Here is a 17457-nt window from a genome sequence, read left to right on the forward strand (position 1 = left end):
TCTGTAAAAAATGCCATTGGTAATTTGATACGGATTGCATTGACTCTGTAGATTGCTTTGGGTAGTATAGTCATTTTCACAGTATTGATTCTTCCAATCCAAGAACATGGTATGTCTCTCCATCTGTTGGTATCATCTTTAATTTCTTTCATCAGTGTCTTATAGTTTTCTGCATACAGGTCTTTTGTCTCCCTAGGTAGGTTGATTCCTAGGTATTTTATTCTTTTTGTTGCAATGGTAAATGGGAGTGTTTCCTTAATTTCTCTTTCAGATTGTTCATCATTAGTGTATAGGAATGCAAGAGATTTCTGTGCATTAATGTTGTATCCTGCAACTTTATGAAATTCATTGATTAACTCTAGTAGTTTTCTGGTGGCATCTTTAGGATTCTCTATGTATAGTATCATGTCATCTGCAAACAGTGACAGTTTTAGTTCTTCTTTTCCAATTTGTATTCCTTTTATTTCTTTTTCTTCTCTGACTGCCGTGGCTAGGACTTCCAAAACTATGTGGAATAATAGTGGTGAGAGTGGACATCCTTGTCTTATTCCTGATCTTAGAGGAAATGCTTTCAGTTTTTCACCATTGAGAATGATGTTTGCTGTGGGTTTGTCGTATATGGCCTTTATTATGTTGAGGTAGGTTCCCTCTCTGCCCACTTTCTGGAGAGTTTTTATCATAAATGGGTGTTGAATTTGATCAAAAGATTTTCCTGCATCTACTGAGATGATTATATGGTTTTTCTTCTTCAATTTGTTAATATGGTGTATCACACTGATTGATTTGCATATATTGAAGAATCCTTGCATCCCTGGGATAAATCCCACTTGATCATGGTGTATGATCCTTTTAATGTGTTGTTGGATTCTGTTTGCTAGTATTTTGTTGAGGATTTTTGCATCTATATTCATCAGTGATATTGGTCTGTAAGTTTCTTTTCTTGTAGTATCTTTGTCTGGTTTTGGTATCAGGGTGATGGTGGCCTCACAGAATGAGTTTCGGAGTGTTCCTTCCTCTGCAATTTTTTGGAAGAGTTTGAGAAGGATGGGTGTTAGCTCTTCTCTAAATGTTTGATAGAATTCACCTGTGAAGCCATCTGGTCCTGGACTTTTGTTTGTTGGGAGATTTTTAATCACAGTTTCAATTTCATTACTTGTGATTGGTCTGTTCATATTTTCTGTTTCTTCCTTGTTCAGTCTGGGAAGGTTATACCTTTCTAAGAATTTGTCCATTTCTTCCAGGTTGTCCATTTTATTGGCATAGAGTTGCTTGTAGTAGTCTCTTAGGATGCTTTGTATTTCTGCGGTGTCTGTTGTAACTTCTCCTTTTTCATTTCTAATTTTATTGATTTGAGTCCTCTCCCTCTTTTTGTTGATGAGTCTGGCTAATGGTTTATCAATTTTGCTTACCTTCTCAACGAACCAGCTTTTAATTTTATTGGTCTTTGCTATTGTTTTCTTTGCTTCTATTTCATTTATTTTTGGCCTGATCTTTATGATTTCTTTCCTTCTGCTAACTTTGGGTTTTGTTTGTTCCTCTTTCTCTAGTTCCTTTAGGTGTGAGGTTAGATTGTTTATTTGCGATTTTTCTTGTTTCTTGAGGTAGGCTTGTATAGCTATAAACTTCCCTCTTAGAACTGCTTTTGCTGCATCCCATAGGTTATGGATCATTGTGTTTTCATTGTCGTGTGTCTCTAGGTATTTTTGGATTTCCTCTTTGATTTCTTCAGTGATCTCTTTGTCATTTTGTAACGTATTGTTTAGCCTCATGTGTTTGTGTTTTTTACATTTTTCCCTGTAATTCATTTCTAATCTCATAGCGTTGTGGTCAGAAAAGATGCTTGCTATGATTTCAATTTTCTTAAATTTACTGAGGCTTGATTTGTGACCAACAATATGATCTATCCTGGAGAATGTTCTGTGTGCACTTCAGAAGAAAGTGTAATCTACCGTTTTTGGATGGAATGTCCTATAAATATCAATTAAATCTATCTGGTCTATTGTGTCATTTAAAGCTTCTGTTTCCTTATTTATTTTCACTTTGGATGATCTGTCCATTGGTGTAAGTGAGGTGTTAAAGTCCCCCACTATTATTGTGTTACTGTCGATTTCCTCTTTTATAGCTGTTAGCAGTTGCCTTATATATTGAGGTGCTCCTATGTTGGGTGCATATATATTTATAATTGTTATATCTTCTTCTTGCATGGATCCCTTGATCATTATGTAGTGTCCTTCCTTGTCTCTTGTAACATTCTTATTTTAAAGTCTATTTGATCTGATATGAGTATAGCTACTCCAGCTTTCTTTTGATTTCCATTTGCATGGAATATCTTTTTCCATCCCCTCACTTTCAGTCTGTATGTGTCCCTAGGTCTAAAGTGGGTCTCTTGTAGAAAGCATATATATGGGTCTTGTGTTTGTATCCATTCCACAAGCCTGTGTCTTTTGGTTGGAGCATTTAATCCACTCATGTTTAAGGTAATTATCGACATGTATGTTCCTATGACCATTTTCTTAATTGTTTTGGGTTTGTTTTTGTAGGTCCTTGTCTTCTCTTGTGTTTCCTGCTTAGAGAAGTTCCTTTAGCATTTATTGTAGAGCTGGTTTGGTGGTGCTGAATTCTCTTAGCTTTTGCTTGTCTGTAAAGCTTTTGATTTCTCCATCGAACCTGAATGAGACTCTTGCTGGGTAGAGTAATCTTGGTTGTAGGTTCTTCCCCTTCATCACTTTAAGTATATCATGTCACTCCCTTATGGCTTGTAGAGTTTCTGCTGAGAAATCAGCTGTTAACCTTATGGGAGTTCCCTTGTATGTTATTTGTCATTTTTCCCTTGCTGCTTTCAATAATTTTTCTTTGTCTTTAATTTTTGCCAATTTGATTACTATGTGTCTCAGCGTGTTTCTCCTTGTGTTTATCTTGTATGGGACTTGCTGCATTTCCTGGACTTGGGTGGCTATTTCCTTTCCCATTTAGGGAAGTTTTTGACTATATTCTCTTCAAATATTTTCTCTGGTCCTTTCTCTCTCTCTTCTCCTTCTGGGATCCCTATAATGTGAATGTTGTTGCATTTAATATTGTCCCAGAGGTCTCTTAGGCGGTCTTCATTTCTTTTCATTCTTTTTTCCTTATTCTATTCCACAACAGTGAATTCCAGCATTCTGTCTTCCAGGTCACTTATCCGTTCTTCTGCCTCAGTTATTCTGCTATTGATTCCTTCTAGTGTAGTTTTCATTTCAGTTATTGTATTGTTCATCTCTGTTTGTTTGTTCTTTAATGCTTCTAGGTCTTTGTTAAACATTTCTTGCAGCTTCTCGACCTTTGCCTCCATTCTTTTTCCGAGGTCCTGGATCATCTTCACTGTCATTATTTTGAATTCTTTTTCTGGAAGTTTGCCTATCTCCACTTCATTTAGTTGTTTTTCTGGGGTTTCATCTTGTTCCTTCATCTGGTACATAGCCCTCTGCCTTTTCATCTTGTCTATCTTTCTGTGAATGTGGTTTTTGTTCCACAGGCTGCAGGATTGTAGTTCTTCTTGATTCTGCTGTCTGCCCTCTGGTGGATGAGGCTATCTAAGATGCTTGTGCAAGTTTCCTGATTGGAGGGACTGGCAGTGGGTAGAGCTGACTGTTGCTCTGGTGGGCAGAGCTCAGTAAAAGTTTAATCTGCTTGACTGCTGATGGATGGGGCTGGGTTCCTTCCCTGTTGGTTGTTTAGCCTGAGGCAACCCAACACTGGAGACTACCTGGGCTCTTTGGTGGGGCTAATGGTAGTCTCTGGGAGGGCTCATGCCAAGGAGTACTTCCCAGAACTTCTGCTGTCAGTGTCCTTGTCCCCACGGTGAGCCACAGCCACTCCCCACCTCTGCAGGAGACACTCCAACACTAGCAGGTAGGTCTGGTTCAGTCTCCCCTGGGGTCACTGCTCCTTCTCCTGGGTCCCGATGCACACACTGCTTTGTGTGTGCCCTGCAAGAGTGGAGTCTCTGTTTCCCCCAGTCCTGTCAGAGTCCTGCAATCAAATCCCAGTAGGCTTCAATGTCTGATTCTCTAGGAATTCCTCCTCCCGTTGCTGGACCCCCAGGTTGGGAAGCCTGACGTGGGGCTCAGAACCTTCACTCCAGTGGGTGGACTTCTGTGGTATAAGTGTTCTCCAGTCTGTGAGTCACCCACCCAGCAGTTATGGGATTTGATTTTACTGTGATTGCGCCCCTCCTACCGTCTCATTGTGGCTTCTCCTTTGTCTTTGAATGTGGGGTATCTTTTTTGGTGAGTTCCAGTGTCTTCTTGTCTATGATTGTTCAGCAGCTATTTGTGATTCTGGTGTTCTCACAAGAGGGAGTGAGAGCACTTGCTTCTACTCCGCCATCTTGGTTCAGGCTCCTCTCTCCGTGAAGGGGACAGCCTCGACACTGCCCATGGAATAGGGATGACACCTCTGGTGAGGACCTGATGCAGATGCATCTCCAGAGCCCCGGCCGGCCAGGCGAATGCACTAGAGACTCAACGAGCCCCGCTTTTGGGTTCTGCCCACGAGGGTGCTTCCCGCACTGCCTCCCTCAGGACCCACCCCACTGTGGCTTGGGCTTAAGGCCTCGCCCCCCTTTTGCCTTCCCCCAGCCTGGTCCCAGACATGGGAGCTCCTTGACTGCCACCGCCATAACTGCTGCCACCACCAGGATCACCACTCGGCTGCGGAAGTGCCCGGATGCTCCCCAAGAGTTGTATATTTTTTAATTTGATTATTATGCTTATTTTTCTTGCACTGACTAGTGCCCCCCAGAGGGGGTGATAATTGGAATTACAGTTGACCGTTGAATAACACAGGTTTGAAATCATGGGTCCACTTATACACAGATTTTTTTTTTCAGTGAATTCATACTACAGAACTACACAGTCTGTGGTTGGTTCGATCTGTGGATGCAGATCAGTGGTTAAACATAAAGTTATACATGTGAAGGGGGTCAGCATCCCTAAACCCTGTATTGTTAAGGATCAAGTGTATTGTCTTCTTCTGGTTTTAAAGGAATGAATACTTGAAATGACTCATCACTGAATACAATATTTTCTGGAGGATGTTGGTAGATAATTTTATCAGGTTAAAGAAGATCCCTAGATTACTAAGTTTTTAAAATTATGAGTGAATATTGGATGATCTCAAATGTTTTTTCACATCCATTTAGATAATGTTTTTTCCTTTAATCTGTTAATGCCGTGAATTACATTAATAATTTCCTAAGTCGTTAATCTGCTAAAGTGCATTTCTGGGACAAACCAGACTTGATTATGATGTTTTTATGTTCTTCAGCTTGTAAATGTTTGACAAGGATTTTTGTATTTGTGCTCCTTGGTTTGGCTGTAAATTTTATTTCTTGTCCTAGTTAAGTATTAGTCACATAAAATATATTGCAAGATGTTTTCTTTTGTCTATTATGAATTTTTTGTGAAGAATATGTTCTGCTGCAACAGGTGCTTCTGTATTATGGATCAGTTTAGTGTGATGTGGAAGGTTTCTTGGTTCATAGGAGATTTTTTCCTCTAGCACATTAATATGTTAGTATTCAACTAAGAGGATTCTGAGTGCAGGTAAACCAACACAGCAGAGAGCAGTACAATTGGAGAAAATAGGACTGTTCCTGATACGCCTTTAACTCTCACAATCTCTCTCCTAACTCAGTGTGGCCACCTGCTTTCTCTCTCAGAAACACTTCTGAGTCTTCATGACTCAGTGGCATCAACCCTTCATCAATTTCTCTTTATCCAACGTACTTTCACCCTTTTTTTTTTTTTTTTTTTTTTTTTGGTCGCACCACGTGGCTTGCAGGATCTCAGTTCCCTGACCAGGAATTGAACCCCGGCCACAGCAGTGAAAGCACTGAATCCTAACCACTAGACCACCAGGGAACTCCCACTTTCACCTTTCTTAATAGGAGAAGTTTTCTCTCTCTCTCTCACACATTCTCTCTCTTTCTCATGCGTGTGCATATATAGTATCTAATAACTAATCATGTCTTTTAAATTATGCTGTTATTTTTTATTAGGATTGTTCCAAACCTGCTAAGGTTTGAATGTTCTGTTCAAATCCTATTCTTCCCATAACTCCAGTTATTTTTTTGTCTGCATTTTTACTCAACAGAAGATTTTTCAGAGATATATATACTGTACTCCAGCAGAAGCACCTATATTCATTCCTTGATTAATTTGTGCCACCTGTCTGTACCTGGAGTCTCCAATTGCTGTCTCCTCTGCCTGGTAGATATCAACATTGCTTTCTCACACTTTTCATTCAGTTTCTGCCCAAGTATCACCTGCCATAGAGATCTACATATCAAACTGGATATCCACTTGCAAAAAACTGAAGTTGGACCTCTGCCACACCTCTGAGGCATACCTCAGAGATATCACAGGTTTGGTTCCAGACCACTTCAGTAAAGTGAATATTGCAGGAAAGCAAGTCACACAAGTTTTTTGGTTTCCCAGTACATATAAAAGTTTTGTTCACACCATATTGTAATCTATTAAGTGTGCAATAGCATTATGTCAAGACAATGTACATACCTTCATTAAAAAAGACCTTATTGCTAAAAAATGCTAAACATCATCAGCCTTCAGCAAGTCATAATCGTTTTGCTGGTGGAGGCTCTTGCCTTGATGTTGATGGCTGCTGACCAATCAGGGTGGTGTTTGCCGAAGGTTGAGGATGGCTGTGGTAATTTCTTAAAATAAGGCAATGATGAAGTTTGCCACATTCATTGACTTCCTTTCATAAATGATTTATCTGTAGCATGCAATGATAATGCAATGATAGCATTTTACTTGCAGTAGAAATTCTTTAAAAATTGGAGTCAATCCTCTCAAACCCTGACACTGCCTTATCAACTAAGTTTATGTAATATGTAATATTCTTAATCCTCTGTTGTCATTTCAACAATCTTCACAGCATCTTTACCAGGAATAGATTCCATCTCAAGAAACCACTTTCCTTGCTCATCTATATGAAACAACTCTTCCTCCATTAAAGTTATACCATGAGATTGCAACGATTCAATCACATATTCAGCCTCCACTTCTAATTTTAGTTCTCTTCCTATTTCTGCCACATCTGCAGTGACTTCCTCCACTAAAGTCTTGAACCTCTCCAAGTCAACCATAGGGTTGGAATCAACTTCTTCTAAACTATTGTTAATGTTGATATTTTGACATCTTCCCACGAATCACAAATATTCTTAATAGCATCTAGAATGGTGAATACTTTTCAGAAGGTTTTCAACTTACTTTGCCCAAATCCATCAGAGGAATCACTATTTATGGCAACTATAGACTTGCAAGGTGTACTTATTAAATAATAAGACTTGAAAGTTGAAATTACTCCTTGTTCCATGGGCTGCAGAATGGATGTTGTGTTAAAGGGATGAAAACAACATTAATCTCATTGTACATCTCCATTAGAGCTCAGGAGTGACCAGATGCATTGTCAATGAGCAATAATATTTTGAGAAGAATCTTTTCTTTCTGAGTGGTAGGTTTCAACCATGGGCTTAAAATATTCAGTAAACCATGGGGTAAATAGATGTGTTGCCATCCAGGCTTTGTTGTTCCATTTATAGAGCATAAGAAGAGTAGATTTAGTGTAATTTTTAAGGGCCCTAGGATTTTGGGGATAGTAAATAAGCTCTGGCTTCAACTCAAAGTCACCAGATGACTGATTCTTCCAGCTCTGTTTTTCTCTCTTAGGATTGCTTTGGCTATTTGGGGTCTTTTGTGTTTCCATACAAATTAAAAATTTTTTTGTACTAGTACTGTGGAAAATGCCATGGTAATTTGATAGGGATTGCATTGAATCTGTAGATTACCTTGGGTAGTATAGTCATTTTGACAATATTCATTCTTCCAGTCCAAGAACATGGTATATCTTTCCATCTGTTTGTGTCATCTGGTTTCTTTCATCAGTGTCTTGTAGTTCTTGGAGTATAGGTCTTTTCCCTCCTTAGGTAGGTTTATTCCTAGGAATTTTATTCTTTTTGATGTGATGGTAAATGAGATTGTTTCCTTAATTTCTCTTTCTGTTCTTTTGTTGTTAGCGTATAGAAATACAACAGATTTCTGTGTATTAATTTTGTATCCTGAAACTTTACTGAATTTACTGAACTAAAACTAACAAAAACACATAACTTAAAAACAAAACCAAAGCAGTGTGCCAACTGAAGAATAAAGCAAGGAAACAGAACAAACAGATAAAAATGATTTTAAAAAAATAATAAAATAAAAAGGGAAAAACACAGGACAACAGAAAAGCAAACTAGAAATATAAACATAAATATATATATATATATATGAAAGAAAAAGAGGAAGAAAACAATAAAGGAAAAAACACAGAACAACAGAAGAGGAAAGTAAAAATAGAAATGTTTGGAAAAAAATGTTATAAAACACGGAGATCCGAAAAGAGTAAAAAAAAAAAAAAAACCACTAAACAACAACAAACAAAAAAAGAAACCAAAAAAAAAAAAAAAAAGCTAGAACAAGCAAGAGAATGAATCAAACCATACAAAAATTAATAGTAATAATTATGCTTCCCTGGGGTCTCTGCTGTAAGTGTCCTTGCACACACCACAAGACACAGCCCACCTCCATCTCCCCTAGAGGCTCTCCTCTGCCTCTGGGCTAGTCTCTGGACCTGCTGTGGGCCCTGTGGGCACCATTCAGACTCTGATCGGGCCCAATTCCTGTGTGTGCTTGACCCCAAAGTCCACAGCTGCCAGAGCTAGACCGTTTTCACTTGTGGGAACACTCATTGTCTACTCAGATATTCCATAGACACAGGGTCTACCTAGCTGATCACAGCAGGTTAATCTGCAGCTTGTACAGCTGATGGAAAGATTTTCAATCTTCTTCCTTAGTCACCCTGTCCCTGGGGTTCAGCTTTGGTTTTATCCCCACCTTTGCATGTGGTCCACCCACAGGAGTCTGGTCCTGAGGCTGCCTTGTAGCTCTTGGGTCTGCCCCTGTGAGGACCAGACACAGAGGTGGTATGACTGCTTGGATCGCAGGAGCCCCAGTGGCACCAAATGCACAGGGAAGCCAGCGGCCACAGGCACAAGAGATACGACCCTAGTGAGAGACTTTTCTGGTGCCCGGCATAAGGCACATGAGGGCCAACCCAAGCCAGGATTTTTCTGGCACCCAGCGGCAGACATGCAAGGGCCAGCCCTGAGAGGGCTCTTTTTTTTTTTTTTTTTTTTTTTTATTGCCCTGCAGCTGGCACGTGAGGGCCAGCTCTGAGGGGGCTATTTTTATTGCTCAGCAGCCGGTGCACAAGAGCCAGCCCTGAGCAGGCTTCTTTTATTATCATCAGCAGGCAACGGCATGTGGGGAGAAAGAGGTTACAATAGTGGTTCCTCCCCCTGCGTGTGACTCAGCAGTAGTGCCCTGCTTCCATGGCAGTCCAGTCTTCCTCCATAGGCATTCCCTGCTGCAGATTTCCTCCCTCCCATCCCATCAGTCCGTCTCGCCACAGCCAACAGCAGTTCTCACTCGGCCCCTGTTCTCCAATCCCCACACACCAGCTCCCAGCCCCCTTGAACACTTGTGAACACATGTCCTAGTCCGTGGCACATAGGGCTGAGGTACGGACCATCTGTGTATTTCTCAATCTGTCCCGGCTGCTACAGATCAGCCGATTCACCCACTTATGACAGCCTCAAATGCTTCCCTTCTGTCCCAATCCATTTCCCCATCGGAGAGGTGGTTTCCCTGTCAGAGAGGGGGTTTCCGCGAATTCGGGAATCTCTCCTCTGCTTCAGCAACCCTGTCCGGGGGTGCAGGTCCCGTCCCGCGTCCTCTCCTCCTCCTTCTCCCTTCTTTTTTTCCATCCTACCCAGTTATGCAGGGATCTTTATAGTCCTTTCCAGTGTCCAAGGTCTTCTGCTAGTTTTCAGCCAGTGTTCTGTGAGAATTGTTGCATCTATAGATGTATTCCTTATGCATCCATGGAGAGAGATGAACTCCACGTCCACCTACTCCTCCACCATCTTGAATCTCCCCATACTTCGGGAGAACAGTTTTTAACCAAATATTTCCCCTTGCATATAAATCCTGCTCATGTCTCATACATTTTTCAGATGTTGCATTTTCCCAAAAACTTCCTCCAATACTGCTTGTATTAATCAAGGTTTTCCAGAGAAACGGAACCAACAGGACACGTGCATGCATGTGTGCACGCACCTATTTCATCTTAATTGTTTGCATCTTCTTCCTTTTTTTCTTAGTCTAGCTAAAGGTTTTTGAATTTTATTGATCTTTTCCAAGAACCAACTTGTGGTTTTACTGATTTTTATCATTTTTTTCCTATTTTCCATTTCAATGATGCCTGCTCTAATCTTTATTATTTTCTTTCTTCTTTCAATTTAGTTTGCTATTCTTTTTCTAGTTCCTTAGTGTGTAAAATTAGGTTATTAATTTGAGATTGTCTTCTTTTTTAATGTAGGCATTTACAATGATAAATCTCCCCCTGAGCTCTGTTTATGCTGCATTCCATAAGTTTGGTTATGTTGTGTTTTCATTTTCATTTCTCTCTCATGTTGGTATCCTTGGTGGTATCCCACAGACTTCTGGGGCTCTGTTCATTATTCTTCATTCCTTTTCTGCCCCTTCTTCCTTACACTGGATAATCTCAATTGTCCTATCTGCAAGTTCACTGATTCTTTCTTCTGCTCTCTCAAATCTGTTACTGAGCTTTTCTAGTGACTTTTTCATTTTAGGTATTATACTTTTCAGCTTTAGATTTTCTATTTGTTTCCTTTTTATAATTTCTATCTCAATATTGATATCTTCTATTTGGTGAGGCATTGTTCTCATGCTTTCTTTTAGTTCTTTAGATGTGGTTTGTTTTAGCTCTTTGAACATTTTTAAAAGATGATTTAAAGGCTTTGTCTAGAAATTTCAATATCTGTTCTTCCTCAGAAACAGTTTCAGTTGATTTATTTTTCTTTCCCCCATGAATGGGCCATACTTTCTTGTCTTTGCATGCCTATTTTTTTTGTTGAAAACTGGATATTAAAATATTAAAATGTGATAGCTCTTAGAATCAGAGTTTCCCCTTCCCCAGGATTTGTTGTTTTCATTTGTTTGTTGTTCTTGTTTAGTGACTATTTTGAACTAGTTCTGTAAAGTCTGTATTCTTTGTTGCCTGTTGGTGAGCTTAGTGATCAGTTAATGACTGGATGGAGATTTCTTCAAACACCTAGAACAAATAATCTCCCAGTCCTTGCCAAGAGGCTCTGGGTACATGTTGGCGCACGCCTTCATCACTCAGGCAGTTGACAAATCTGCCTTACCTTTGCTTCCTGCTTCTCCAGAGCCTCAAGGTCAGCCAGAGTTGAGGGCTTAGGGCTTTCTCATGTCTTTCCTCAGTTATGTGCACAGGCTACACATGTGTGTGGACTTCTAGATTCCCAGGAATATGTCAGAGCCTTTCAAAGCTCCAGTAGTCATCTCATTTGTCAGTTTTTAGAAAAATCCTTATTTGGCTTGTCTACTTTTTGCTCCAACTGTTATCCATCACCTTAGCCACAATATTATGACATTTGCTTGCAAATTTTTTTCACAAGTGTTCCCTAGGGAAAGACGTTTAGCACTGGTTGAGCACCAAATCAGGTAAAATAAAGACAAGTCTTTCAAGTAGGGTCTTCCAGGGAACCATCAGATAGGTCAGACAGGTACACAACTTTGGGAACACAACTTTGTACTCTTATGTTTTAGGTGTGTCCCTTAAAAGCAACCCAAACTGGATTTTGTTTTACCCAACCTCAAAATTTTTTCTTTTAAAGGAAGCACTTAGTCCAATTACACTTATTTTAATTACTGATATATTTCAATTTAGTTCTCACATCTTACTTTTCCTATCTAATTGTCCTACATTTTCCATGTTTTAATATCTTTTAATTGTGAAAAATAACACATAAATTTTTAAAATGCAATTTTAAAGTTGCATTCCCTATTACAATCCTTCCTTGCATTTATTTGTGGTTTTACCACTGAAGTATGTATCTCTAAACACTATGATTTACTTTGCCTACTTATGTATACTATGTAAAATGGAATCACAGTGTATGTATTCAACAATATGTAAGATGTGTTGTTATGCATAATTTTGGCTCACTCATTTTTCTATGTAATATTCCAGTCCATTGCATGAATATACCACAAGTTATTTATTCACTTTACTGTTAAAGCAATTTTGATTTATTTTTATTTTTTTTCTCTAATGAATAATAATACTTTGAATATTCTTTTGTATGCATCTATGCATTCATTTCTCCAGAGAATATACCTAGCAGTAAAATTGCTAAGAAATAGGGCATGTATATCTTCAACTTTAGTTATAATGAAAAACTGTGTTCCTTAGGATTATATCAATTTATCCTCCTACTAGCAGTGTCTAAGAATTCCTATTACTCCCCATCCACATTAACACATGGAGTTTTCAGTTGCTAGTTGGTCTGCCCTGCTTATTGTAATTTTAAGTTAAATTTTCCTAATTTTTAATGAGGTTGAATATCTTTTCATTTGGTTTTTCATATTTTGATATCTTCTTTTGTGAAGTGACTGCTCAAATCTTTTGCCCATTTTTCTCATGTGTAATTTGTCTTTTTATTACCTTCTGGATACAGTTATTTGTTGGTTATATGAGTTTTAAATATATTCTCCCACTCTGTGGCTTTCTTTTTCACTCTCGTTTTGTTGTCTTTTTCTCTTGTTTTGTTTTATAGAGAGAATAGTGTAATAAACTCTCATAAACCTATCACTTATCTTCTATAATTATCAACATTTTATCCTTATATCTTTTGATAGAGTTCTTAATTTTAAAGTTGTCGAGCTATAGTTATAGTTATTATGGTTAGTACTTTTCATGTTCATTTTATGATATCTTTCCCTAAGGTCATGAAACACGCTCATATATAATCTTTTACCTGCTTTATCAGTTTCCATTTCCTATTTAGGTCAATAATGCATCTGGAATTGATTCTGGTGTCTGGAATGAGGTACGGTTCAGGTTCCATTTATTTTCATATGGACACATGATTTTTCCACATTATTTACTGAAAAGATTGTCTTTTATCCAAATCTCTGCAGTGCCACTTTCCTCACTCTCTGTCTCTCTTTCTCCCTCTTTCTCTCAGCCTCCAGCTGGCCCTCCAGAACCCAAATCAGGCCTACTAGTTGGGGTTCCTGACCCAAGTTCATACAGAGAAGGGGAATCCCATTCACACAACCAGCTAGTGCCTTGTTTGCATTCCTGGCCATGACCCTGAGGCTGACTCTGGGAACTGTCTGTGACTGTTTTCACACCACATCAGCAGAGTTGAATACTTATAACAGAAACTGTATGGTCTGCAAAGCCTAAAATATTTACTACCTGGCCTGCACTAGTTTTCTATTGCTGCTGTAACAAATTGCCACAAACTTAGTTATTTAAAACAACACAAATTTATCCTCCTACAAAGCTGTAAAATCAATATCACTGGGTCAAAATCAAGGTGCCAGCAGAACTGTGCTCCCTCAGGAGATTCTAGGGGACAAACCATTTCTTTGTCTGTTCCAGGTTTTAGGGCTGTATTCCTCAGCTTGTGGCTCCTTTCTGCATCTTCAAAGCCAGCATTTAGCATCTTCAAATCTCTCTCTGCTTCCATCTTCACATCACCTTCTCTCTTATAAGGACCCTTACGAATACATGGGGCCCACCAGGATAATCGAGGATCATCTCTCCATCACAAATCCTTAATTAAATCACATCTGCAAAATCCCCTTTGCCATATAAGGTAACATTCACAGGTCCTGGGGATTAGGACTTGGACAGATTGAGATGGGGGGATGCATTATTCGGCCTACCATATGGCCCTTTTTAAAAAAGTGTTTTGCTGTGATCATCATACCTTGACACTGTGTATTATGGAGAAAATTCCATTAAATCTAAGTTCCATTAATTAAAAAAAATTTTTTCTGACTGCTGTTCTACACTATATCAGGGATAACTTCTCTGAGATTCATTCTATGGCTTTCCTCACTTTGATTTCTCTAATTTTGAAGAAAATGTATACTCTGGTTAAAGGTTTGCCATCATAAACAACAACAACAACAATTAGGCAGTATCTCCCAATGAATACCCTGCTATTTAGCAAATAGTTCCCTTAAAATGAACAGTTTCTCAAGTATATTTCACACCTGAGTAATATCACTGAGTCCACAGTGTCAAATCCTTGACTCAAGCTGCCCCTACTCACCTCACAACTCATGTTATCAGTTATTATTGTCCCAAAGCAAAGGACTGGCAGACTACGAAGAAAGCTCATTTGCAAAGTTTTTCGAGGTGTTATGGGCTGATCTGTGTGTGTCACCCCCTGCCCCTCTGCACCCAAATTCGTATGTTGAAGTCCTAACCTCCGGTACCTCAGAATGTGACCTTATTTGGAGATAGAGTTGTTACAGAGGTAACCAAGGTGAAATGAGGTCTTTAGGGTGGACCCTGTTCCCATATGATTGGTGTCTTTATAAGAAGTGGATTTGGATGTACAGAGGGAAACAATGTGGAGACACAGGGAGAAGACAAGCCAAGAAGAGAGGCCTGGAACAGATTCTTCCCTCACAGCCTCCAGAAGGAACCAACCCTGCTGACACCTTGACTTCAGATTTCCAGGTTCCAGAACCATAAGACAATAAACATCTGTTGTGTGTGGTACTCTGTTATGGCAGCTCTATCAACTTAATATATGTGGTGAGAGATTCTTGCTTCCAAAGGAATTCCAGAGTTGGAATTCCCCAGGAACCAAAAAACCACACGTTCAAAATAAACAAATTGTAATTTCTGTAACACTCTCTTCCCTTTCTGTCAAGATTACATCTACAACAAGCAGGGGCGTGGTGGGAGGTGCAAAGAGAAATGTATAGTTAGAAAGATGTATATGCACTGATGTCATCTGTATAGCCCAGTGAGTAATAGCCTAGTTCAGAGTCAGCCTGACTTGGCTTCACTATCCCAACTCTGTTACTTAATGTTTGTGCAATCCTGGGTAAATTAGTTCCTTACCTCTCTGTGCTCCTCAGTACCTCAGTTTTCTCATCGGTAATATGGGGATGATACTGACACTGACTTCACAGAGAGTGTTGTGAGAATTAAGGAGATTTATATATATATTTCACACAGTAAGTGTAAACTTTTAACACCCATTGTAATTATTTAATTACTACTCTCAACACTTCCTATAAGCCCCAGAAGAGAACATTATGGAGTCTAGACATTGGTACTCAAAACATTGAACTGAAATTTTTAAACTGTGGAATCTGCTGTATTAAATTTCCCCCTTTACTGAATCTAACCAGGAGCTTGACCTATCCTCTCAAATCTCAAATGAAATTCTTGGCTTTCCTGTGTCCAAAACCAAAGTCTTGGTTTCTGCCCTCCTCTGACCTGCTCTGCCCTGGTCCTGGTCCTCACATGCTCACGGGTGGCTACTTCCTCCTCCCAGGTGCCCCAGCCATGATGTCTCCCTCTTCATCCTCAGAGCTGGTTCTTCCCCTTGCCAGGAACTCACCTACTTCTCTCCCCTTCCACCTCCCGCACTCTGGTCAGACACTCACCTCCCTCCTGCACCACAGTGAGGGCTATTGCCCCGGCTCCCTGGTGGTCCATCCTATACTCAGGGAACCAGTGAGATGCTCTCATCCTGTGAGTCAGGAACCTGTTTTGTGAAGTCAGCTGTGGCCCTGTCTAACCTGTCCTGAGCAGGGGAGGGCTGTGGGGGGCTGTGTGAGCCCAGCGGCAGGAACCTACTACCTCAAATGCCCAGTTTGTACAGACTTCTGCAACGTCAAGCTTGGGGCCTAGCACCAGCTAAGTGCCCCATCCTTCCCAACCTGTAAAATGGGTGAAGGCCAAGCTGGACCTCCCAACTCTGCCAAGGACAGGTGTCTGGACAGCTCTGAAAACAGAGACAATCAGGGACCTTGGATGTGGTGAGGGAAGGGAGAAGGGTGACACAGCTTTTGCTTGCTCCCTCTGCCAGCTTTGCCCAAATCCCTGTGACCACCCTAATCCACCCTCTCTAATGGAGCCCAAGCCAGCTCAGCCCCCCTTAGCACAAACTTGCTAATCCCTGGGGCTCAGAGCTCACCACCTGTCTCCAGGACGTACTTTGCTCTGTGTCAGAAAGGCAAATCCAGGGCCTCAGATGGGGATGGTGGTAAAAGTGTCCATCACCTTGGCCCAAAACCTGAGATGAGGAAACTCAGGTACCAAGAGCCTCACACAGTGTGTCACTGCTTCAGACCCCAGAGCCAGGAAGGCTTTATGAACCACCAGAAGAGCAACTCCTTAGGGTTCCATCATCAGATGCAAGAGGCAGGGGTGGGAACTGCAGGGCAAGCCTGCCCTGTCCCCTCCCTCCATCAAAGGCAGTGAGGGCTGCTCGTTTCACACCAACCTGAGTACAAATCCTGATGCTGACACATGTCCACTGTGTGACCTTGGGCGAGTCACTTAACTCCTTGAGGTCTCTACTTCCCCAACTGCAAAATGGGTCTGATGGTAGAAGTCTCTTCTTTGTAGGGTTGTGTGTGTGTGATAAGCAGAGACCTTGCTACCATTAAAAGTCTGCTTGCTCCTGCCTTCTTCCAACTCAGCCCTGTTCTCCCTCCTCCTGTTCAGGTGCAATCCTGTTTGCTCAGCCCGTGTTCCTTTCTCACTCCACTCACGGGTTTATTGCAGGGATTTGCAAGAAGAAACCTGGGAAGTGCCTTAAGCAGCCTGAGCCAAGACACTGGAGGCCAGAAGAGAGAGGAAGAGTAACAGAAAACGGGTGAAACACAGCAACAGAAAACAGAAAACACTGACAGAGAGAGATAGAATGAGACTGAGGCAGAAAGAGAAGAAAGAGAGAAGGGAGAGGGTTGGGTAGAGAAAGCCGGAGACAGAGATGAGAAATAGAGAGACCAGAAGACAGAAAAGAACAGAGTGTGTGTGTCAGACACATATACAAAGACGGAAAGAAACAGACCCAGGGAGTAGGAGAGGGAGGGAAAGGAGATGTGGAGAGAGCCAGTCCTGCGCACACGCCTTGCTCAGGACGGGTCTCCGCCCTCAGGGCGGCCTCCCATCCCTTCCCCAGAATCCTTAAATCCTCTCTCCCTCAGGGCCCTCGGCATCTGTCACTGTCCCGTCCTGAACCGACAGCGGCTGGCGCAGGCGAGTGCGGCTACAGAGGGGGCCTGGGTGTGCGCTGGGGATGGACTCCCAGAAAGAGCGGCCCAGGGCTGTCGGGGAGGGCAGGGGTAGGACTGGAGCGGTGGAGACAGTGGTCGGGCAGGGGGGACCCAGGTGATGAGGTTCAGAGGGTGTGAGAGCCAGGTGGCCCGGGAAAGCTGGCCGAGTTGATGCTTCATATCTTCTCCAGCTGGCTCGGCCAAT

Source organism: Balaenoptera acutorostrata, chromosome 2, assembly GCF_949987535.1.
Source record: "Balaenoptera acutorostrata chromosome 2, mBalAcu1.1, whole genome shotgun sequence".
NCBI lineage: Eukaryota > Metazoa > Chordata > Mammalia > Artiodactyla > Balaenopteridae > Balaenoptera > Balaenoptera acutorostrata.